The sequence below is a fragment of the Serinus canaria genome, chromosome 1A, assembly GCF_022539315.1.
Source record: "Serinus canaria isolate serCan28SL12 chromosome 1A, serCan2020, whole genome shotgun sequence".
Taxonomy (NCBI): Eukaryota; Metazoa; Chordata; class Aves; order Passeriformes; family Fringillidae; genus Serinus; species Serinus canaria.
Genome location: NC_066314.1, coordinates 57,824,418 through 57,849,471, shown reverse-complemented (window position 1 = coordinate 57,849,471; position 25,054 = coordinate 57,824,418). Strand labels below are relative to the sequence as shown.

Here is a 25,054-nt window from a genome sequence, read left to right as displayed (position 1 = left end):
AAGGAAATCACACTTGTGAATGCTGCTGCTTAGCCAGCAGCTGATTTGCACATTGAAGCTTCACTTGGTGGGAGGGGAGCTGTGGAAAGGCATCCAACATGTAGAAGTGTTCTGTAAATCTTAACTAATGGAGCAACCCTTGACAAGAGGCTCTATAAGAAAGAAAAGTAATTTTATTTTGTGCAAACCAGGTATCACTCAGACACAAGCATTCTTCTCATCGTTTTACTCATTCTTTCCTATTGGGAAGCTTGAAGGTGTGTCTGCACCTGGTCTGTCCAAAAATATTTGTGGCCACAAAGAATTAGGGAAGCTAGTTATTTCATTTTCATGGTGTCTTCTGGGTGTTCTTCTTAATGGCAGCCCTGTGGTTGGCTTCTGAATGCGCGTTTACCACCTTTTAAAAGTTGTCAGTGACTGTGAATCATTTGTCCCTCCTTTGCCCCACCTCTGCGAGTCCCTAGGTAAAACTGCTGATTAACTCATTGTTCTTTTGTCTCTTTCTGGGTGTAGGCTGTTGTATTTAGGTTGTCCTTTGTTTTTCTCAATTTGGATGTTTCTATAAATAGAAACTGCAGATGGCTGTGAGAGAGACTTTATGATCTACTAATTTAGCTGCCGTTAACACATGCTTTTCTTTCATCCCTTTTTCTTGCTTCTTCCTGTTCTCTCACATCCTCAGGTTTCTACTTTTGCTCTAGTCATACCAAGGCTGATATTTCTACTGAAGCTCATCACAGAGTTGTTTGCAGCTCTTTTACTAAACTTGGTGTCTGATGGGTCTGGGAAGGCAGAGGATTGAGAAATGTGCTTGATATTATTTTCTATTGGAAAAATTTCCTGCTGGTTATGGCAGCAACTCTGGCTTGTTTCAACTTCACAGGGAGCAGTGAAATATCAACTTCTAAAAGTAGAGGTGGCTCACGTGAATCTGCAGGATCATGATAAAAGAAGCTCAGTATACCTGTGCTCTGACTCTGGTTGCACAGTAGTCTTCTCTCCTCAAACAGTGTGTTTGTGTGAAAAATGCCAATCACCTGTTTTAAAATTTTTAAAGTTTAATAGTAATAAAATAGTTATAAAAATAGTAATAAAAGTTAGAGCAGTAAGAATTTGGACAATCAGAGTTAGACAATAAAGGACAATAAAATCAAAGAATTACAGACCTCCGGGTGACCGGCACTCTGCCATGGAAACACATTCTGCTAACAAAGGATTAACCCTTAAAAGCAATAGCCTGATGCATATTCATATATCTCATACATGATGCAAACATTCCTTTCAAACTAGGGATTTTTCAGTTTATTGTCAACTTTCCCCCTCATTTTGTAAATCAATTGCCTTGGTTCCCACAAAGTCTGGCTTTTCCTGATAAGGAGGCATTAATTCTTCTCTTGATGTCTTGGTGTCTTGTTGCTGTTATCTCTGTGCGAAGAATTTCTTGATTATTTTATCCATTTCTTGAGCTAGTTACAAAAATTATCTTACATCATGTGGTTTCTATTTTAATATTATGCTATAGCCTAAAAACTATATTTACCACACTGCTTAAAAGAGATGAATACAGCTTAACTTTCTAACATAACCCACATAGTGTTCATTTTAATACTTGCTAAGAGCCAGTCATATAATAGGCACTTTTCACAGTTTGGAAAGGTGGATGCTCACTTTCTCACCCTGCTGCCCAAGGAAATGCCTAGTCAGAGCTCAGGCTGCAGATGGCCCAGTGGGATAGACTTGCCCCCAAATAATCAAAGGTAGAGATTCACTGTCATGCCAAATGACATGGTATTCCTGAAGAGGAAAGGGTTCCAGCTTCACATAGGGATGGAAAAAGGAAATGGTGAAGGGTGATTTCTTCTAGACGAGACCCACATAGGAATCCACCTCAGACAAATGTGGGCTTTCCCAAAAAAAAACCAAAAAACCCAAAACAGACTTTCATCATCTCACACTATTCTAAAACATAAAAATAAGAAAAATTACCTGATCTTACAAGGAGGTTAGAGATATTACTTAATGTTGGTGAAGCAATAAGTAGTATAGCAATAAATTACATGGGTGATCCTATGAGAATGTTACTAATTGTGTATTCAGGCCAGAGTTTGAATAGGATGTAGTAAATGAGGCATGAGGCCATGCAGTTAGCAATGAGGACAAAACAGGCTAATGAATCACTGCTCATTAATGGTATGCCATCCATGTGCACAGAAAGGCTAAAGGTGCTATGTAAAAAGCTGCATGTTATCCTGTAATTAAAGATTTTACAGTGCATGTAAGAGTTACACATTTAATTTGTCTGGGAAACATTAAATCAGGCATTACCTATCCTCGGGAACACACCTTTGCAACCCTTGCACTTTTTGAATTGAGGCTTTTTAAAGAATTCAGGAAAAAATGTTTAAATATTGTGTTTCCCCTGCTTGTTTTGCCATTGTTGGCACTGAGCTCCTTCTCCCATGCTGCCTTTGCCATCTGGAAGAGACTAAATGGCTTTCTGAGTTGCCTTAAATCCCATTACCAAATCCTATCTTCTAGGCCTATAATTCCTGTCCCTCTTTCTCATAAGAGAACTCAAGTCCCTTTTCTTGACCAAGCTTGTCTCCATTAAACTTAGAGCTCTGTCAGGTCTTGCCTTTTTTCTCTGTGTTTTTATATCACAGAGACATGAATCTATAAGATGCCAATACATCTGCCTACATTTATTAATATAAAATGAGACCATTGGTGATTTAGTATTCTGAAGTTTTCCATGTCAGATAAATAATTTCAGAGAAGTGTTTAGTTCAATCTAAATTTGGTTTTAATAAAAAAGCAGCAAACTGACTATGTATGGAAACTCAAACTGACTGCTCTCTTTCTAAAGAAATCTGAATTCCAGTCCCCTGTTGAAGATAAAGGTAAATGAAAAGCAGATAATCAGATTGCATCCAGAATAGGATATCATCCTGTTTCAGTTTGGTATCATAGTTATATTATAAATACAGTCAACAGGAAATAAATATCCAACAGTAAAATGGATATTAATCAAGTTCAGTACTGATACCTAAGTTTCCCTCATGCTCAGCCTATACCATTTCTTTATGTATAGGTGGAGCTTGAGTGACTCAAGTCATACATACCTTTGTTATTGATTGGTGTAAAATTCTCTTGCTTTGCATTAAAAGACACAGTTAAAAAAAATATAGAGCATGTGCCCAGTGCGGAGTGGTTGTACCTTTGGGATGGAGGTGTGTGTTAAAATGACAGTTATATCATGAACCAAGTTCATCCAAGGAGACTGATTTCACCATAGAGTTCCCCTCCCTTCAAAGATTTCAACAGTGCCTGGCCGCAGCTTCTCCACACTGCTCCACCCTCCATCCCATCCCCCTCAGCAGGTGCTCACAGTTGCAGATTGTGAGTTTGGAGAGTCAATCTGGAATAGGTCTCTGAGCATGCCAGCCCCATTCCATCCAGGGAGCAGCCACTGTATTGTACCTTTTAATTTCTGTACTGTTATCACCTCTGTTGTAAATGATCAGATTGGTAGCCAATTTTATAAAAAAAATTTATAAAAATTTATTACATCGACAACAAAAATAGAATTGCGAAAAAACCACCACAGCTAAGACAGTGTCAACCCCATGAGTCGGCGCTGGGTGAACCCTGGATTCATCTGACAGAGTGTCAGCGTCTCCGAGGCAGTTCACCCCGATTGCCTCTCACAGCCAGCATATATACCATTTATTCTGCCTGAGGCAGAAATGACAGCAGACTACTGTATGTCTCTTCGTATGTATAACTGGGACTATACAGATTCAAACATATACAAAAGTTAGTCCAGAAGTCCAAATTGCTTGTCTGAGCTTTCAGGGGTAGCCTTCTTTCACGTGTAACAGGGATGCCACTGGTTTTGATGCAATCTCTCCAGGTGCAGGCTCTTGTGAGCTCTGGCATTCCTGGGAAATTGGTACTTATTGCCCAAGAAGGTCCCATTCACTGGATGCTGTCTGAAGATGTCCGGGAAATACTTGCATAGACTTCTCGGCCAGAGCAGTAGAAAACCTGATTTTATCTGGACGATTTTCAGGAACTGTTTGAATAGAAAAGAACTCTGCCTTCGGCTTATGGTAGTCAGAAGCATATGTTGGACCTTTATAAAATTTTATACACTTATATAGCATGAATTATCTATATCATATACTACACCTCTGTTAGGATGTGATTTGACTCGTCTGTTTCCTCCAATTGTACCCCCAGTCCTCTCTTCAAGGGGTCTTCAGTCATCTTTCCACACCTGTGGCACAATGACCTCTCTGACCAGCACATAAATAATGGCTTTCTGATTCAGGGTAGAAATAACAAGTAGTGCAGGGGATGTTTTGACATGGGCATCCGCAGAAAGTGGAGATGGAACTTGGTGTCCTTTGATATTTTGTTTCTGTTTTTACTCTAACTTTTCTAGTGTTCTACTCCTTTACATCATTTATCCACAATTACTTTATAAGATATACTATAAGATATTTTGTTTTCCACTAAATTTAAAATATCAGGCATGTTGATTCTTCTCATCTCTTTGAATTTGTCAAATGGCCCCCAGTGTGATCTCTCCGTGCTTTGGATAAGGCTGGTACAGAGATGCTATTATTTCCACCCTTCTCAGCCTGCATGGCTGGCAGAGATGACAGATCAAATGGTCACATCCTGTGATTTTTCCTGAGACCACAGAACCAGTAATTGTCCAGACACTAAAAACTCTCCTAAATGTGAGATTCTCAGCCTGAAAAAATACATTCATTCGTGTGACTTCAAAATTCTTTTGTATAGTAGTCACTGTGTTCTGTGTTCTTTTAAAGATGAAATAACATTAAGACAGCATGCAGATGAAATTGAAAGAAAAGAAACCAACCCTTCCCTGCTGACAAGCTAATTTTCAGTGCTTTAAGAATTACAGAGTGAAGTAAAATTATTTTATTGCCTTCTTTCATCATTATGCCACAGTACTAATTATGCTCCTGGTGTTCTAAAGTTTATAATGCTATTTCCTGCCACTGAATTCCTATTTCTTTATTAAATTAATTCTTTAAACATATGCTTTATGCTGCTAGTGAGGCCCTAGTAGCAGACTGTCATCTTAGAATGACACCAGTGGGCATGTTTTCATCCACTGCAAAGATGGAAATGATGGAACAATGGCTGTATGGAATAAGAACCGTAGAAAAATGATTACTATTTTTCAGAATGATCAGCATATGCTACCACTGAGTGAATATGAAATCATCACATTTCAATATGGAAAACTGATGAAGTCTAGAGCATAAATAATAAAAGTTATGCAAACACATCTTTGCATGCATATGAGAGACTGGACTATGGAAGGCACTATACATCCTATAGGATACTTGCTTTGTTGCAATCATTGCTTTGCGTAGACTTCAGTAAGAGAGACTGACATTTCAGACACATTCCCATCTGACTTCAGAAAGATCTAAGGAATTTCAATCAAGAAATGAGCACATTTTTGATAAAGATGGACCCACTGCCACAGCTCTGATAGGCTTAACATGGAACAAAGGGTCATTGCTGTCTGGTCTGGGAAGTGTTAGCAAACTGCTTGCTGGCATTGGCAAGCTTAATAATGATAATCAGCTTCAAGGTGCTTCCCAATCACTGCTAGAAAGAGATGCATGAAACATGACTCTGTTCTTGTTAAGTATATTGCCAGACAGAATACACAATTGAAGGACTAACCACCAAGGAGAACAGTCCCTCATGGGAACCATGCTTGTGTCACTGAAGGGAGTTCCTTATGGCTATTTAGTCCAATGGCCAACTGCAATAAGAACTCCAAAACATTTTAATGTAGTCCTTAAAGCAATGTTGTTCCTTTTCTCATGGCTTGTAGAGGCATTTTGGCCCCTGGGGATTTCTGCACAGGTGGCACCCCTGTGGCACCCCGAGGACTGGAGCTGCCAAAGGTGATGGCTAAGGGTTTGGCAATAATAGCAAAAAATAAATGAAAATAGCAAAAAGCCAGCAAAGTGCTGGCTATAATGCATCTGGATGGTGCTGTGGAAAAGTCCTTGGCCAGGCAGGAGTCGTGAGTTACTGCAGCTCCTTTGCTCTATTTGAGCAAAGAGAAGCAAGCTAGGGACCAGAGCTGGAGGTTAGCAAATGCTGAGGAAAATTAGGAAATAGGAAATTCCAACATTAAGACTAAAGCTCTGCTATTAAGGAACACTTTTAAGCTTGAATGAGGTCTCCAAACACAGGATGCCTGTCATTAGTTCTCTCACCTGGCAAAATTGAATGGTGTGGGTTCCAGCCATACTTTCAGCAATTGTCACAGGCTTGGTTGCAGACTCTGTCAGACATCACTCTGGAGTCTCTGTTTCCATGTCCATATTTTTCTCTCCATTCACGGATTACAGGTGCAACCCCTGATAAAGCCATCAGAAATCACACCCCAATATTTGGGAGCAGAAACTCAACTTGATCACTTGAAGCCAATATAGCCTTTTCCTAAGATCTTTCAGCTATAATCAGGAAGTTGTTTATGTTTTTAATAAGTTGATGGTAGACAGTTTTATTTTTAATGAAAAAGACCTTTTTTTTTTCCTCTCAGTAATTACAAAATTTCTGGTATTGACTGAAACAGTACATAAGTGAGATCATGGCAAGATCTTGTTTCAAGAGCTTTGTCTTTCCTGTCTCATTACTTAAGCCTTTTCTGTGTGAAGACCACTAAGTTAGATATATCATTATAGTGATTTTGTCATACAAGCACATGCTTAAGGAAAATTTAGATCATCAGAATAATTTCCCATTTTTCCTACATTTAAAGATTTTTATATCTTATTTTCTGTCCTGTTGCTAATTACCCTAAAAGGGCCTTTGTAATAGAAAAGGATTTTTGTCACTGAACCAGTCATTTTTCTGGCACACTGCACTGCTAGTAATGCGATTGTTTAAATAAAAACCGGCGCAGCTTTAACATCATAATTTATGCACTCGTTTCTTTGTCTTTCATTCTAATAATGTAAGACATAATGAACTCTTGGTAGATATAGTAATATCCCATAAGTATTTCTACAGGATTTATGTTGTCATTTAATATTATTTCAAAGGACAAAATATAATTCTTGACATTTTGCTCAGCTACTAATTTTGTAATTTTTTTGTTCTCCCACTATCACAGAAAAGAAATGATCAAATTAACCATTTTAACAAGCATTTGCTAGTTGTGCCTACATACCATTCATTTAAATGACTTGTGAAATCAATCAAATAATGGAGCCTAGTCTTCTTCCCCTGAACAATGACTTCAAGGAAGATCCACCTCCCTCTCTGGGAAAGAATGGATAGCTGGGAATGCTCAGGGGAATAAAAGGATTTAAAGCACTGCACATAAAAGGCTGAGTAGAGGAGTCTTTGAAAATAAATGCAGGCTTCAACAAAGGATGAGAAAGAAAAGGGTACAGAGGGAGGCTTGGTGCAGATATGGGCAGCACATACAAAGAGGCTGCTGAGGAGATGCATAATACCCTAAGAGAATGAGCTGTAGGTACTGGGCTGCAGGCTGAGGAAAACACATTTTGATGAGGGGCACAGGATGTGTAGAGGCTGGCTGTGGCTGATGGGTTAATGAAGAGACTTGGAAAGGAAGCCAGTCTGGAAAATTAAACTAATTATCTCAAAAAAAATGTTGGTGTTTTCACTAGTATGCAGTGAGACACTCTTCACAATCAAAAAATTATGAAGGTGAGAAAAACAGATCAGTCCATTTAATATTTTAAAAATTACAACAAGTCTTTTTCCTATATCCCATATTTAGGATTAATTGACAATAAAAGGTGCCCAACTTCTCATCAATCCAGAGTGGTGAAAAGAATCTCAACATTACCACACAGTTGCACAACTTCTGTCTGAATTTTTTGCATTTGTAGCAAAGTCTCACTGGAGGAGTCTCTTAGAGCAGGACTGAAGTAGGCTGTAGCATTTCTAGTGAGTGTTTATGTACACTTCTCCAGAAAGTAAGCAAACATGGAAATGATTAATAAAGATGGTGAGTGATCTTCCTAGATTAGCATTTTTAGAGTTCAAAAGAATTTTTTTAAAAATTTAAGCTATTTTCTCAGTTTTTGTTGGTTGAGTAAGTTGGTGGGTTAAACATGTAATTTAAAAGGAATGCACGTGGTTACATTTTTAATTGCATCAGAGCTAACAACTTCATGGAGAAATGCTAGATCATCATTACTGCCAGACAAAATTCCAATAATGTATATTCAGCCACCCCCAATTATTGAAATAACAGTTGAGTCACAAGACTTACTCATGGATATATGTCATTACTGTCCTCTGAGACTACCTATTGGACCTGACCAGTCATGGGTCTGACCAAGTATTGTAGTGACAGTGTTTTTCTAGGAGTGTTTGCAATGCTTTGTGAAGATCATGTTTGAGCAGTTCAATAATGTTGGTCTGAAAGAACATAAAAATGCCACTGTCCTTCTATAATATTTGTTGAAACTCAAATGCTGCAGTGTTTTCTGAATATAGGATACAAATTTTAAAATAAATGTAACAACTGGGGCTCTGCTAAGTGTGACAGATAGACAGGATAACCCAAGGTGTGTGCAGGACTTTTGGATGCTGAAGAGCATCATCAAGCCCTCTTTTGTAAGTTGGTGCCATACTTTCACCATCCTCAGATGAGACTTCAGAACCTAGAGCCATGTCCAAATGCCTGCCATCCTTTAGTCTTGCAGCCTCTGACTATTATTCCTGTCACTAATTCCTTTGAGGTGAGCAGGTACACCACACGTCAAGAGGATTTGGAGATTTTGTCCTCAGTAGTGCTATGGCTGACATCTGAGCTCTTCAAGGCTTTGATCTCCAAGACTTCTGAGAGAGAAGCCTTGATAAGATTCTTATCTTATTCTTGTACTTCCAGCCTACTGCAGCTACAACTACACACCTAAGGCTTTGCTTCACCTCTGAGTGCCACTGGGTTATTGTGTCCCTTGAAAAACTCCCCTTCCTATCATGGTTCACGTTTGTTGGCAATGTAATTTTGGGGCTGCAGTCTGCAATTACCTGAGTGTTTTGGCAAGTGTGAGAGGGTGCTTCCAGTGTGGTAGCAGAGATTGAAGTGTGGGGAAAAGAAAGATAATACAAAAAAGATGGGTTCAGCAGCAAAAGGCAGGGAAAATGCGAAAGGAAAGGTTTTAGTTCTGAAATTTGGATAACTGAGGATAAAGCAGGTGGGATAGACACTGCTAAATTGATTAAGGGCAGTTGGCAGCAAAGAGGAAGATATATGCAGTACCCAACTGGGCAGCTTCCTTCAGGCTTTGAGGCCACTCTTCAGGGTCTGACAGCTTTGGGGGATGCCTGCACCTTAACTACATACTGGAGCTTCTTGTCAGGGGAAGTCCATGAGGATTTAGGACCAATTACTCCATTGAGTTGGAATGCTGTAGAGTTCTGGTTTCATGCAACAGGAATCTGCTTTGTGCACACCAACATCATTTTGAGAAACCAGTTAATATGTGGTTTTATGGGTACAGTCTGGATATTTGCTTCAAAACTACCCTATTGCTATCAAGTAAATTACTAAAGATAACAGAATGACTGTGCCTTAGAAGTGCATTAATATGTCTTTTCATGACCATGACCAAGATTTTTTTTTTCTTAAGGGTTTTATTGAAAGGCATATGATTAAAAAGAAATAATATGATCACTGCTATTGTTTCTGGTTTTCTGCAAAATGGAGAAAACTAAAAAGAACAATTTGTTAACAGGACAGCTTTGCAAAAATACAAAGGACTGCATACAGACTTTGACTTTGCTTTTCTGCCATGTTGTGACTATTTCAACCCCAAATAAGTTTGTGTAGTAGCTGAAAAATGCATTGATTTTGTAAGTGTAAATCTTTGAGCAATGTCATATGCTTTTTTTTAAGACCAAATGAATTGAAAGATCTGCAGCCCTGAGGAAGTAAGAAAATAGTAACCAAGTGTGAAACTTGATTTCTGTATTTGCACCATAATGGTGAATTATTTGCATGTCATTTGTCTAAAGATTAACTTTTGTTGATTTCCTAAACCCTAAAGAATAGTCTGAGCCCTCATCTTGCAGTATCTGAAGCTCTGCAGAACTGATATGGACAGGCCATACCACCTTGAAAATAAGCCATTTTTTAGCTTTCACGTGAGCACTTTTCTTTCACATGCTTGTATTGCTAAGTTTAGTTTGTGGTTGGGTGTCTCAAAACATGGCCAGATGAACAGATACAGCTGGAAACAGACTTCCTGCCCTTGCTCTGTTCCTGTGTCCTGTGTACCAGCTGTGATCTGGAAGCTGGTTGAGGTGAGGGTCAGGGGTTTTCAGTAGCAGTGGAGATCCACTCTTGTGCCTCCCTAGCTCCCAGACTAACCTGAATCTCAGGACACACAGTTCAGTTCGTTTCTGTTGGGACCCTGTCCAAATGACAGCCTTTGTTAATGAAATTTCATCTTTGTGGAGGCTTCAGACATCTTCTAGAGTAGAAGACATCTTTTACTGACCATGCATCCTACTGCTACTCATGTAGTAAAACTAGCAGGGCAGGCTTGGGTTGGTTTAATATGTGATGCAGCTTTCAGGTAGCAATGTCATCCTCTCTTGGTGATAATCATGAAGGCAGACTTAATGCAGGGTTTTGCTTGCCTGTTGATGATAGCACCTGTTTGTTACCTCATTTGTGAAAGATGAATTAACATCCTTTTCTCCTCAGTGCAGAACCATTCTCTGAATTTGATTCTTCCCCAAGCCTATCTTATCAAAGGGCTCATAAAAATGGCACCAGCCAAATGAGTTCACTGTTAACGAATATTCTTTGATGCAGTGTTTCACTATGTTTTTAAGGGTCGTAGCTGACCACACATTTTTTCCTAGTGAAGATAGACTATAAAATCATATCTGAAAAAGGGGTTTTCCTGTAACTTCTTCATTTTGTGGAAGATGGTTCTCTGCACCTTTTTCTGAGAACCTGGAGCTGAGCAAGACTAACCAAAAATGCAACTGTAGCAGAGATCTGGACTGCAGAGAAATACCCTCACAATAAAAAACCCATAGAAGCTGTTGCAGCAAGATGAGATAGGGTTTGCTGAAGCTCTGAACCTCAGTTATGTTTATCCCACAAGCTGTGACCAGTGTGTCTATGCTATGAAGAAGTGCCATCCCTGAGATGGACTGGTAGAGAACTTTGCTGTAATTTCACTGCAACATCAAAACTTAAAAAAAATATGTGTACAGATATTCCTGTGTCGCTGTCACTCCACTGCTTTATTAAAATAAAGTTGTGGCCCTTAGCTTCTCTCAGCAGTTCTCTAAGCAGAAACATGGGATCCAAGAAGAATTCAATCTTAGAAAGGGCTAGAGATGGAGGATTATTGAACTGCAGTGTGTGAGGTGGAGAGTGGCAGAAAGAAGCTCCTTTTTTGGTACAGTTTGTCACTTCTCTTCCTCTGTGAGTTAATGCATTTCTCAGTTCATGCTTCACTGATTCTCTCTCCCACTAGGCTCAAATTCTGCCTCTCAGCAGCCAAGGAGTATGGGGAATGAATCCTGAATGCAGACAAGGGGCGCTGAAGAACAGGAATCTCAGTTTGCAGGATGAACTGAGAAGCTGGATATCCTGGCTGAAGTCTGCCAAGGCTCAGAGGAGCACAGCAGCATGCCAGATCCTCTCTGGATTTGAGCATATCAGCCTGGTAAGAGTCCAGCAAGAGTAAGTGTCCCTCTGAATTGCTGCTTTTGTGGTACACAATCACTATTACAGTGGCTTTACTATAGAACTTGTCTCATAACCAAACCAATTTCCCAAGATAATGCAGAACAAGGCCTTGAAGACAAATAATAATGTATTTATATAGTGCATTTCTTTTTACCAGCAAACATGAAAAAAAAAAAGCACATTGATCCCAGATTACAATGTTAGAGATGCATGAAGAACATCTGTCACAATGACAGAATCATAAATCATCATGCTGAAGCCCTGACATGCCTTTTTTCATTGGCAGAGTAATTTTTTAAAATGGGATGTAATTAAGTTGCTTAGAGATACATATTATCTATTTTAAACCTACTATTTTTCTCATATGAAAACTGTCAGGTAAAACACACTGGTTTGGTTTTGGTTTTAAATGAAGCTAATAAAAAACCTGACCGCTGTTCAGCACAGCAAATCTGGGTGCTGCTAGGAACAGTCCTATGTGAAGAAATTATAAGGAAAATAAATTTGTAAGTGAAACCATGCTGTAGGTGCACCAGCAAACCATCCTGATATGAAAAACAGATAAGTAGTAATAGGCCAGCGTATCTGCATAAGGAATCCTCCAGTGACTTGAATATCAAAAAGGAAATCCTACAAAGAGTGAAATCAAGGGCATATTGTAGAAGCAGTGGCCTGCTTGGGCAATCCTGACCTTGATTAACAGCTCTTCTCCCATGGGAAAGCACATACCAAAGGGTAAGTCCAACCATAAATACCTGTGCTTTGATGTACAGCTCAGAAAACCGGGCTGTGAATGTGTGTGGGATGAATGATAAGAGCTAGAAACATCAGCTCTACTTTTCTTGTTTTTGTGTGGTTGCTTTCTCTCTCCCACTAGCTGGCTGTCTAATTGATCCTAAAACTTGCACACAGAAGAAATGTGTAAATACTCAGGTGAGTTTTATAAAGACAATCCTGCTTGATGACAAAGTGGTGGTCTGTTATTCTAAATCTCAAAGCATATAAATGAGATGTGTAGCAAAGCACTGGCGTAAACATCTAGAGATAAAAGTAGAAAGAATTAGTGGCAAAATGAGTTACAACTTTCCTGGAGCATAAAATGGAAGAGAGATTCTATAAATACCGAGAAGTTAGAGGAAGAGAAGAGCAGAGGCACAAATAACAGACATCCAGAGTTGAGGAAAAGATTTTATTAATTTTGCTACTTTCTTCACATGCACAAAGTATTCATGATAGGTACTTAACAATGCTATTTTTTTAAACAGAATGACATATGCCACAGTAGGAAAAAAACAAGTAAAAGAATGTTTGAATAAGTGAGATGTATGCAAGTGTCTAGTGCTTGCTGAAATTCACTTAATACCTACTGGTCTCTTGACTTATCTCTGAAAGTTCCTGAAGGACTGGATAAGTCACCAGGGCCTACAGCAACTATGTACCTTTTAAGAAGGAAATACAGTCAGCATCATACTTAAAATTTTTGGTAATTAGCAGAAATCTGACATTACAAATTACAAATCTGACATATACATTTTGCACATTATTTTAAACCAAACACACACATGGTTTAAAGCCTTCATCTTCCTTAATTCTTCCCATCATGGCACCTGAGTTCTAAAAAAAGGAAAAGAAAAATTTAGTGAGTTTTTTTTCTTAAATTTAGCATTTATGGCAGGCTTAGATTTTGACACAATTAAGAAATTGTTGGCTGTTTGCAGGGTTATAACCATTCCTGCTTTTAAAAATGAGAAAGGAAGAACCTAGGGAATTACAGAGTACTCTGCCTAAGGTCCATACTGAGAAAGATAATGACACAAATTATTGACAAGTAAATTCATACACACCATGAGAAGGTGATAAGAAGCATCCAACATGAATTTGTCAAACTAATCTAAGTTCCTTCTTGAATAAGGCAACTGGTCCAAAAGATAAAGAAAAGCGGTTCAAATGATTGTATGTAAGACCCAAGATGTATCTTGGCCTGAGTAAGGCTTTTGACGTCATGCTGCATGCTCATAAATGAACTGGGGAAAGCTGTTCCATTTGAAATCACTCCTAATTCAATCCACTGTCAAAAGAAAACTTAATACATGGTGGTTGGTAGCTGCACATGGAGATGTCTTGCACAGCTCCTAATGGATAGGCTTCTGTTAACATTTCAATGAAGATTTAGATGACAGAATTAGAAATAATTGTATGCCTAAAAGCTTGGTAGGTGACAGTATGTAAAGATTTGCAGAATGTGCTCAAGGACAGAATTAGAATTCAAAAATATCCTGGTAGGTTGTGAAATCCAACATGAAAATTTTGAACAAAGGTGATCACAGAGGGCTACTTTTGTGAGGATGAAATCAAAAGCATAACCACAAAATGCCACTGCATTTAAAGACCTAGTGATTAATGAGAGCCATGAATGAGCCAAGGACTGGTGCTGTTGAGGAAAAGAGATAAATGTAATTCTAGATTTTCTTGAATTGTCTGCTCATGACAGTGTATGTAAGATGAGATAATTAGCATGCTCTTCTGGGCACTGGTGAGGCCTCAGCTAAAATACTGTTTTACTCTGAGGCACCATAATTTCAGAAAGATGTAGATCAGCTGGAGGCAATCCAGAGATCGACAAGGATGAAGATTGGAAAACTGGATACATAAAGCAAGGTTACAAGTTCTAGTTTTGTTTTAATCTTTAATAATAATATTAATAATAATAATCATCATCATCATCATCAGGTTATATGGCATTAAATAAAGGTTGTATGGCAGTCTTTGAGTACATAAAAGGCTATTACAAAGAGGGTAGTTTTATGGTTTTTGATGCCTATTAATGACACACAGAATGTCAAGGAAACCTTTTTCAGCTATACTACAATAAATAAGACAGTAACCCATTCTAACTAGAAGAAAAGATTACTGCTGGAACATATTACCCAAGAAAGTTGTATAATACTTGCCATTATTGATTTTAGATACAAATCAGAGGGACTGCCATCTATACTTATCAAGACAGTTGTGGACTTTCTTTGAAGCTAGGAGATGGCCCAGGTGCATGTTTTGTAGCAGGTGGCTGAGATCACTGGAACTGTGACAGAGCATACAAATTATTACAAGGTAATCCATAACACATTTTCACTAAGAGAGCACTTGAAAATTCCATGTGTGGTTCTGAGCATATTCAATTGCTGTTATGGAATATTGCAGAGGTTGCTCTTTAGTTGTTTTTTTTTAACATCTTGCCTTTGATTTTGTGTTGTGAGGTTTTTGGTTTGTTTTTATTTTACCTCAGGAAGGCTCGGTACAGCTTTGATTAAAAATATTGAGGAATAACAAACTACATAACCCCTTGAGATTCTATCCAAATCTGTACTTCTATGATTCATGTACAAGCTACTGTATTTTTCTGAGCTGTTGAAGAGCTGTGCAAGCACGAGTTAATTATTAAACTAGTTATTTTCCCAGGGCAGTAATGACCTAATCATTTATGATAGTGCTCAAATGAGAAATTAAACAAACATATCCAGAATAAACACAGATCAAATAATCTTTGCCAATGGAAAAGGACAAAATCTTGTTTTCATGCCAGTGGGTCTGCAAAACATCACAGATACAGACGTCAGTAAAACTAACAAGTGCAGGCTTCTCAACCTGAGAGAAGGTTGAGAACTACCTGTTCTGGTAGTTCTTTCTATTCAAAGTTTTAGGATATTTTTCTATTTTGGAAAATTGGAAGAATGAGAATGAGAAAAAAAAAGTGTTTTGAAAAGGTTGGAAAGTTATAAGGACTTGAATTATAACTGAGCATTTCAATATTCAAAACCCAAAATGTTGCAGTTGAGGTGCACCACACATGTGTATGTGTGTGTGTGTGTGTATATATCTTAGCTAGGGGAGCACAGAGCCCTCATATGCACAAGAAAATGCCAACCAGAATTACTGTGCAAGTAAAATAGCATTCTGCAATATGATATTGTTTGTGTTAGCTCAAAATAAATCTCTTTAAAATCATACTCACAAAGGAAAACTGAGCAAACCCATTTATTTTTCTATTTCACTTTTTTACTATTTAGAACTAAGTTTTTTCAGAAAATATGCTCTTTGTTAGAAATTCTAACCTATATAAAACTTCTGACAAATTCTAGTCACTACTTAATATGAAAATAACTGGCTCAAAAATGTCTTTAGAGAAATCTGTGCTCATCAGAGTGGATGGTAGTGTCAACCAAAATATGACTGTAAACTGGAAGTGTTTTCAGTCACCATTGTTATTTTAATCTAGCAAAAGATGATCCTCAAAGATAGGATCAGGGTTATGACTTTCCAGAAATTTATAAATATTTTGTTTCAGTCTTTATAGGCTATACTTCTGTTGGAACCCAGGACATTCCTCTGACTGCCCTGGAGGACTTGAGACCCTGGCAGGGGGCTCAGAGACCTTGGCATGGAGTCAAAGACACCTGTGCCTTTGATTTTGGCCCATGGAAAAAGTTACCAAATTTGTGCAAAGATTTTGTGGGGGTTTGAACAGAATGATAGTGAATTTATCACAGGGTGAAAATGTAGAATTTTGGGCTTTTTAGAATGGGGATTCAAGAGGCAAGATGGAGGAATCTGGGTGTGTCCTGTCCTTCTTCTTGTCCTCCATCTTCTGCTGTGATTGTGGCACTTTTGGATTGGTTTAAAGTAGAGACAGACTGTCTAACATAGGTGATAGGTATTGGAAAATTATTGTAAATAAAGCACATGTAGTTTTTACTATAAAAAGATAACACCACCCTGAGGGCGGTCAGTGTGCCTCGAACTGACCTGGCAGACAGACCTCAGTGGGTCAGAAAAAGAATGTATTAGATAAGAGAATATAAACAACCTTGAAAATCAGAGCTGAAGAATCTCAACTTCTTCTTTGGTCGCAGGGCTGGGAAAAAAGACTCTTTAATACCTTGGGAGCCATTTCAGCAACAACGAAGCTGAGATACTTCAGCGAATATCCACTGGTTCTTTTGTTCTTTTAAAACTATACAGGAAATTTAAACACCAGAATAAGGATTTCATACTGCACAAGAACTTTCTCTCTTATAAGAAAACCACTGGAGCTTGTGAATTTTGCTGTGCAAATGGATAAATACTGACAGAATACATGTGGCTTGCATCAGGTATATCATTAGATACCCAACCCCATGGCAGTAAAAAACTTGCAGAATTTCAAAGAACTTGGTGCAACCATGTCAGGTGTCAAGGGCAGCCTAATCCCAAAGTACAGGGAGGGACAATTAGACAATGGGGGTTGGTGTAGATAACCTTTAAAGGTCTCTTTCAAATCGAGCTCTTCTGTGATTCTGTGACCCAAGAGGAGAGAACTCAGCTGAGCTGAGCTTGCTCAGGGCAGCCCCAGCGAGGTGATTTCATTGCTGGGACCTGTAAACATGAAGGTGGACTCTTTGCTTTGCAGGCCACTGTGTTGGTACAGCCCCATTGCACACGCCACAGACTAAAGTGTCTTAAGCGGCTTAAATAGCTTTAAGCAGCTTTGAAGGCTTAGATACTGTAAGCTTATAAAGCAGTTTAAGCTGCTTAAACCACTCTAGGACTTTAACAAGGGCCCCACGATGCTGCTCCTCACCTGATGAGTGAAACAAAGCTGGCTACAGCTCCCCCACCAAGGGCTGGAAGGATGGAGCTGCAGGGCTGCCACAGATCCAGCAAGGAATCTGCTGATATTGACATACTTTGTCAATGATGTTGTATGAAATAATGCATCATATACTTTCTCCCCTCAGTTAACTCATTGTTACTTTCTTTTCTCTTAACTACCTCACTTCCCCAGCCACTGCTGTGCCTTTTTTTCCTATTTTCACCAATTTATCTCAGGTTCTTTCAGTATCTCTTTTCTGTCTAATTAATTCTTCCTAAGAGATCAGTGGGCTTTTCTTACTGCAGTGATACCTTTTATGAAGAAAATACGTCTCAATTCAGCCTTTTCAATTCACAGAGCCATGCTGGGGATAACTGCTCATTTGTATCAGGATGGTTTAACCTAAATCTAGAACTTTTTTTCTGAGAAGAAGGGCATGAGTTGATAGAAGCATTGTGGAAAAACCCAACCATGTAATCCCAGGAAGTACCAGTGGCAGTCATTAAGTTATCACCTACAAAATCAGGAAGCCAGATGGGAGAGCTTTGTTCAGAAGAAGGAATACAATGCACTGAATCTGTGTCGCAGTTTCTGGCATTTTGGAGGTTTCATAAAGGATGTAGGAGGAGGAAGTCTGGGAACAGCTGTCCAGAAAAAATGGGTAAATTTATGTTCCTACACTGAATCTCTTAGGGCTGAAAGGGCTTTGTTTTCAGTTTTTACTCCATCTGTCTGAATTTGGGGTATGCTGTGCAAACCACAAGTCATGTTGTTCCTACCAAAGGATGTAACACCCCCTCCCTCTTACACAGAAGACAGCAGCTGAGTGTTGGTTTGGTTTGGTTTAGTGACAATTCACTTTGAGCTCCCATGCTAATAACCAGGGCAGTGGTGATAATACACTGGAGCACTTGAGTCAGATATGATATCCTGGCTTCAGAGGATTCTCTCAGGCCTGCATCACCTCATTTTTCTTGTGTTTCAATTCCCTTTCCAGTTCCTTTACATTCTCCTCTTCCTTTTCATATCCTTCATCCAGTTCCTGAGGCTGTATACTAATTTCTCAGGTGTTCTCTCTCTCCTCAACTTCACTGGGCCCATATTTTTCACGAGTTTATGGAGTCCCATCACATGTGCCTTTGTATATATCACACACTTCAACCACAATTCAGCTAAGAAATCTAACTATAAGTCTCATCATAGTCAAACAATGTGTTTGAAAGACTTGAGAGTGTAAGCAGGAAGAGGGATAATGGTCAGTCCTACTTACTGATCTTTTTTTTGCTGATTATCTATGTTATGCATTCCTAAATGACGTTACCCATCACCATAGTGCGTATTGAGCACACACCATGTCAAATGTGACATAACTATATAAGAATCATTTAACACTTTCATTAGGGCTTGATTTATACCAAAGGTTATTTTTTCCAGTATCCTGAAAACATGTTTGTCTCCATTTTTATTGAAGAAAATTATTTGTAGCATGATCTATTTTTTTTTGAGCCATCAATGCATTTTAATCTCTTCTCCTATTTAGCCACCTATCAATAATTACTTCCTTCAAAATGTGTTTGAAACCCCCACATATGATGTCAATAGGATTCACAAGCTTGGTGAGTGATTGAATTATTTTTTTCTTAAATATTGGTTTGATATGCTCCCATCAGGTGGTAGTTAACAGATATATTTGTAGTGCAGTACTGGAACCATGGGAATGGGGTTTCCTGGGGTTCATGACTTGTGTCTACATCATCCTCCTAGTTGTCCCGGCTCCTTCTCCAGCTCCAGACAGTTTTGTAGGAAAAAGGGCAGGTCTTCTGGACTACCTGTGGGCTTTGTGGATTACTGATCCACTGATCAGTGTAAGCTGCTTGGTGTCAATACAGCTCTCAGGCTGGAGAAGTTGAGCTGCAGTCCCCATTCCCTCAGCTTCAACAGTAATTTCGATCTTGTTCTTCTCTAGGAAGCCATCATTTGCAGCAACAATTAAGGAGGGGAATTGAGGAGGATAAGGTTAATTGTGAGTTTGGAAAAGTCATCTTTTTTAGCCCTGAAAGCTGTATGAAGTCATCTATTCACAACTCATGCATTTTCTTTGCAATATATGCTATTACATCTGAGGAAACAAAGGTCCCACTCATGTTGCAAGAGAGTTTGCGTAGTTTCACAACAGAAGGATTTTTTTTACACTTGTAAACCAGAAAATAGAAACCAGGCATCAGGTCATGTGTACAGGCCGTGGTTTGGCAGACATTTACCCTTATGGTGAAATTTCAATTGGAACTTGATTTCCCTTGACTTCCAGGAAACATCAATGTGTGCTAAAATTAACTCTCCTGCTTTGAGGTGGCAGCAGCACTGCAGGTTTGCATGGCTTGATAAACAATTGTGTGTGCACCAGAAGTATTTTGTTGACTGCATTAAGCCTGGTGAGGTCACACATCTGTGCTGATCCACTCACCAATGGAGAAGGAAAGTTTTCAGTGCTGCTGCTGGACTAAATCACCAAGTGCTGGCAGGCTGCCGGGGTCATGTTGCTGGGCAGATCATCAGGTGTTGGCCAGTCACTGAGGGCTGCTCACACAGCAAAAATGTACAGGACAGCAGTCTCAGCCTTCCTTCCTTCCCCAAAGCCAAGACGACTGTCTCCTTGATGAATCTGTAGAATTACAGCTTACCTTGCTACAGGACAGCAAGGAGCTTCTATAATTCAAATTATAAGTTTTTCTCATCCCTCCATCTTCTTCAGCATTTTCTCTCAAACCTTGATGCTCCCACCACTTTTTATTTTTTATTTTTTTTTAATCTTGTTAAGGAGAAGTAAAACAATAACTTATTTCAACTTAAAAAAAAAACTTTTATATACATTTATTCCTAGCTATTTTTTGCTTCTTTCCAGCTTTAGTAGCTAGCGTCTTCAGCTAATGGGTGGCAGAGAATATTGCCTGAATCTATTATATACCTGTAAACACCAAATTCCTAGATTGCAGGACCAGCCCAATTCTTTGCTCTGCTGGAAGTCATCTTAAGAGGTAAACAGAGTTTAAGATTTTAGGAAGAAAGCCAGAGTTCCCACTCTACCAATATTAATTTCATGCATTCCCACCTGCATTCTTCATTCTATAATTGGGCTGTGCTTCCATCTACACCCACATCCTGCCTTGACACATATCCATGTGTGGATGACAGGGGCAGTGACAGGTAAGCCACCAGCTTGCAGGCTGAATCACTCCAGGAAGGCAGACTGTCATCTTACAACTAGGATGGAGAAGAAGGAAGTGTGCCAACCAAACAGGTGATCTGAGCAATGCATGGCACCCCATATGCCAAAACAAAGGTTGCACAATATTGGCTATGACAGAGAAACGTGGAGAAAAACACAAGAATGGCCTTCCAAAATGGCCTTAATAGTAGGAATTAAGAAGTACCAAAACTCAGCCTATTTGTTTTCATGGATCACTTTCATAACAAAGATGAATATAGCAATCAAGAAATAGAGTAATGGTATAGTATAACCCTCTCAGGATTTTTGTTCACTTTTATATGGGTGTCTTTTCCTATGCATGGAGCATCCTCCTCAGAAGCAGGATCACAAACACAATTTATGAGTATGGAGCAATTATGCTACTTGTTGGACTGTACACACAATAAATGGCTGTGAGTAATGTGCTATTAGCCTAAGCATTAATACCCTCACCACCTCTGATGCAAGTAACCACTGGATTTCTGCTGGTCAGGCAGATGGCAATCACACAGAAAAGTGCCAGCCTCCATTGCTCCTTGCAATAGGATGATCCTCAGTTTTGCTGAGTTGCTATATTCTATTTTTATTTATTTTTCTCAGAGTTTTAGAGTTATTTCAGTTGTTAATTTTTCCATGAGTCTGCAAGTGACTGCTGCCAACTCAACGATTTCACTTCTGTTCTTGTTTCAGCTTTTTTTTATATATCTTGCTTAGCTTAAGTGCTTGTATTGTCAGTTATAGGTTAGCAACCTTTTTTTAGTCAAGCAGCCTTGGGGTCACATGGCCTACCTAGGCCTTGTGTTAAAACAGTTTGAGTGTGAAAGATCTACCAATATGGTGGGAGACAGACTGATCTGCACTTGTTTGATGTATTTTTAAGCACCTTGCTGGCTTAAACATGTGGGTTTTGCCAGATGGCAGAAAGACTCAGAAATAGATACTGACACAAACACCCTGCAGGGTCAGATGTTCTGTATAACTGATTGTATCAGTGATGGTCTTTGTCATGCCAAGCAGAAGAGTCTGGGAAGGATGGGCAGAACTAATCAGGTAAGCCAAAAAGGCTGCATCATAAAGAAAATAAAACCTCAGAAATAAGAATTCTGTATTTCTGTGTGGTGATTGAAGGGACATAGACCATGCTATGCAAGCAAAGCCAGTTTATTACACTAATCACCAGTATTTACAGTTCTCTAATGTCCATGCAAAACGTTCCACTAAGACCCCTTTGCCTCTGTTCCCTTAGCAACACAATCTTTTCAGTGATCAAGTCCCTGTTACATTCTTTTGCGCCAGCAATGTCCTTGTTACACCTTTTCTTGTCAGAGGGGTCAGAGTGACCAGACATGATATGCTCACTTTTGTTCTTGCCTTGAGTTTCTCTCTCCCATGGCTTCCACTGTACCAGGGCCAGGAGCTCTGTGGTGCTACCCAACCCAGCTCCTGTAGCTGTCTGATCTTCCACATTGCTTAGACAATGAAACAGAACAATGAAGATGAACACAGATGTATCAAATACCTAAAACTTGAAATTGAAACTCCTGCCCTGGTAGGAAACCACAGATCTTGTTTACCAAGTTACAAAAATCCTGTGTGGGTAGTTTGAACAGGAAGTGGGCTGATCAAAAGCAAAGATAGGGAAATAGGTACAACAGATATAAAACGGATCAGCAAAGCATTTTAAAGAAGTCAGCAGCAGAAAGTTAGCCCTACTTTGACATAGATTCTGTAACATGAGATGATGTGAATCTCTTTAAAAAGAGGTTGCCGTTGGTGCGGTGATGACATCAAAAAAGCAAGTTGTAATCCAGTAGGTAGCAGCAAAAATGCATTGAAAGACATTTTGGTTGTAGTAGACATGCTAAGAGACCATTGTGTCACTGCAAAAGTAAAATTTTAAAAGTTGTTGAAAAAAACCTAGGAAAGAATGCCAAATTTTTATAAGAGAAAACACGGAGTTAAAATATTAAAATGTGAGACTCGGAAAGTGTCTCTCTGCCCTTTGCTATAGGGAAGGTCATTTACAGTGGAAGATGCAAGATGACACAGAATTGGAGGAGAGCAGCCTCTGGACTCAGGCCCAGAAAAGCAGATATTCATGCAAAGCAGCATCCTGAAAGAACACGTGCAATGGCATGCTTTGCTCATCACCACCTTCATTGATTATTTTTTCAGGTTGCTTGACATGGGCCTCAGGAATGCCTTGTGGAACTTCAGCACTCAGCTCTTCCTCTGTCATCACAGCCTTGCAGAGAGGGGTGGATGGCTGCATCTGGGAGTCCATCTGAGTAAGAAGCTGGTTCACTTTGAGCACTGGTGTGAAGCAAGGTTACACTTGCTTTCTGGGGCTGCTTAGCATTATCATACATTGCTGCTGTGTGGGCAACACGAGCAGCAGCATTCTGTGGATATGTGCACATTGCACATATCTTGGAAGTATAAATTGTGCTAGTAGCACAGTGTTGCTGAGCCATAGACCTGAAAAAACCTGTGAAAATACATAACCTAGCAAAAGAAGTAAGCCAGACAGGATTCAAAATCAATTATCAAAGTAAACATCCCTGAAAGCTTAAAACCAAGCATCAAAGTCATGCTAGAAAACACAAATTCTGGGAAAGCAGAGCTTGCCAGTCCTGTCCATATCTCTCTTCTGACTAATTAGGAAAGAACTGACAGTAAAAATAGGAGAGTCTTCCACCACTCATTTCAGCATAAGGAAATTCAAGATATTCAGTTCCAGATGTAAAAAAAAAAACTTTTTAGAATTATTATTTACATGTAATTACAGTGCTAAAATAGATCCTGGAAAACAGAGACATCAAAGATGCTAGGAAAACTAGATGCCTTGAGAAAAAGAAAGTGCCTATGAAAAAGCCTGAATGTTGGTCTCTGTCTCAGCACAGAGTTGAACTGCCCACCACCGCCTCTCCTTCCACCACAGTCAGCAGGGAGCATAGGAAATAATTGTTGTGCATCCTCTGAGTGGCAGCCCCCAAGAATTCCCCCAGAGATGACCCTGTGAAAAAGACCCACCTGACAGGAATGGTGATCAATCCCAACTGTGTGTGCTAGAAACAGGAAGGAATGATGATAAGAAATGGAAGATGCTACCTTCTACAGCAAGAATAACAGAGGCTGCAAAGAGGATCCAATATATTCTCCCTAAGTGCTGTGTTTGCTCTGCCATTAGCTAGCTTGCCACTGGAGGTAATAGTTGCGAACCTTACCAAAGGGGAGGAAAATAATGCTCTTGCTCCAGAGATGCAAAGGGTAGCTGCTGTGCAGGAAAAAGCACTGCACCAAATACTTCAAGGAGCTGAAGTAAAACAATAGCTTATTTAAACTAAACTTATTTAAACAGGGAAATAAACTTATTTAAACAGGGAAACCCTCTTGCTGAAGTGTCACTGTGTAAATGCTGCAGCCATGGTGGATGGGGGAGAAAGTCCACGTCAAGAAGATTTGGCAGGTGTGGGACTCAGGTAGTCATGCCAGTTAAATTAATTGATCCCTGATTAAAGGGGCTTTGCCTTTCATGTATCTTCAAAGGTATCTAGAGTCTACTGGTGTCATTAGCAATGATGGTTTATTTCCATTACCTAGACTGAATGAAAGATCTTTAATCAAACTGTGTTGTATTAGAGACAGTTCTGCTGTTTAACCATAAATATTTGGTGTGCAATCTGGTGTTGATCTGTAAGGTTAGTAGTAATTATAAAATAAGTAGTCCTTTTTTTATTTGTATTATCTACCAAGTTGTTTTTGCATATTAAGTTTGAACTTAGATCCAAGTGTGCTTTTTGAGGTGATTACTTGTAGAAATAAGGGGGCACACTGAATATGTTCAGGATCCATTGTTTCTGCTGCAATTCCCAGTCATTTATTTAGCCAAGTTTTGACACAAAAGCACTAAATCTATGCTTCTTTAAAAAAGTAAATCTCTATAGTCTGTTCCCAGTTTTCTTCTAGATTTCTCATAATATCAAGCCCACACACAGCCCAGATTCCTCAATGGTAGCTGGTGAAATTTTTCCACCTTCTTGAGCTATATATATTCCTATGTCCTGAGCAGCAGCCTGTGTCTGTGTTTTGAGTGCAGACTGCTGTTATTTTAGATACCTTCCTCCATAAAGGAGCCTAAGTGTTTCTTACATGTCTTCATAATGAGAATTTTTTCATTACTTTCACAGAGGCTTAACCTCATTTCCAAAATGAGGTTGTTCTTGTTCTCAAAGTTAAATAACTAAATACAGATATATGTGTGAATGTTGGGAGTCTGTCCATCAAGATCCATAAGTATTTATATGTATATAGTGGTTGAAGTAAAGAACTTTATTCAGGAAGGAGTCTTAAATGTGTGCCTTTTTTTAAAGCACCTACTGAAGAGAGGTTTCATGCATGTTTACACACTTTTCTGAAT

At 39.1% G+C, this 25,054-nt stretch overlaps 1 long non-coding RNA gene across 5 annotated transcripts in view; it reads left to right on the top strand.

The window, feature by feature from the left end:
* The window catches only part of LOC108962636 (uncharacterized), a 111,040-nt gene that overhangs the window by 70,365 nt on the left and 15,621 nt on the right, over positions 1-25,054 (top strand). For 4 of the 5 annotated variants that reach the window (XR_007779200.1, XR_007779201.1, XR_007779203.1 and 1 more), the window contains 4 exons: positions 11,547-11,738; positions 12,639-12,694; positions 14,728-14,869; positions 22,810-22,922. This is a non-coding gene — a long non-coding RNA (uncharacterized LOC108962636). The remainder of the gene's footprint in view (positions 1-11,546; positions 11,739-12,638; positions 12,695-14,727; positions 14,870-22,809; positions 22,923-25,054) is intronic. The other variant, XR_007779202.1, reaches the window with a different exon arrangement.